Source organism: Seriola lalandi, unplaced genomic scaffold (assembly GCF_002814215.2).
Source record: "Seriola lalandi dorsalis isolate HSWRI2012SDOR001 ecotype SW California unplaced genomic scaffold, Sedor1 jcf7180002054341, whole genome shotgun sequence".
Taxonomy (NCBI): Eukaryota; Metazoa; Chordata; class Actinopteri; order Carangiformes; family Carangidae; genus Seriola; species Seriola lalandi.
The window spans coordinates 34,189-34,791 of record NW_019524894.1 but is presented as its reverse complement, the minus strand read 5'-3'; the positions used below and the strand labels follow the sequence as shown (position 1 = coordinate 34,791).

The 603-nt window shown below is 36.5% G+C and overlaps 1 protein-coding gene and 1 non-coding gene across 3 annotated transcripts in view; both read right to left on the bottom strand.

Annotated features, from left to right (window-relative positions):
* The window catches only part of LOC111656025 (cornifelin homolog B-like), a 5,814-nt gene that overhangs the window by 1,072 nt on the left and 4,139 nt on the right, over positions 1-603 (bottom strand). The gene's annotated exons all lie outside the window — the stretch shown is intronic.
* On the bottom strand, positions 182-254 carry trnav-cac (transfer RNA valine (anticodon CAC)). Its single transcript has one exon. It is a non-coding gene; the product is annotated as a tRNA-Val (tRNA).

Genomic DNA, 603 nt, shown 5'->3' with positions numbered 1-603 from the left:
TCAAGACATTTCTCAAAACCAGAATATGATCAGGGTGACTTTTGAACACTGGAAATAAATCATGTACTCATCCAGTAGTATCCAGACTTCCATTTCTGGAAGTCGGGGAAATAGCGGGAAGCTTGTTGAGCGATATTAGTAATTAATAAAGCATTGAATTAGCACGGTCGACAAAACCTATTGTTTCCGCCCGGTTTCGAACCGGGGACCTTTCGCGTGTGAGGCGAACGTGATAACCACTACACTACGGAAACTGTGCTAATCGTAGTGATGACGTAATTTTTTTTACATATTCAATGAAAATGAGTTTTTGTTAATGAATGTTTTCATGTTAATTTCTTGGTACAAATTAGCCGAGTTGCACAGGAATCCACTGAGGATATTTTAATTTATTTGTTCCAAATGTTATTCCTAATTAATATTCCCTGATGATGATGGAAATGCACTTTATTATTTCTAAGACTAAGTCTGATGGTCATATGTGGGATATGTTCAAGAAGAGAAAAAGGGACTTAACTTCAAAACAAAAAAGAAAAGATGTAACAATAGGATTGTTGTTCCTAGTTTAAGTTGGCCAGGGGACATATTTGAGTGTGACACTGT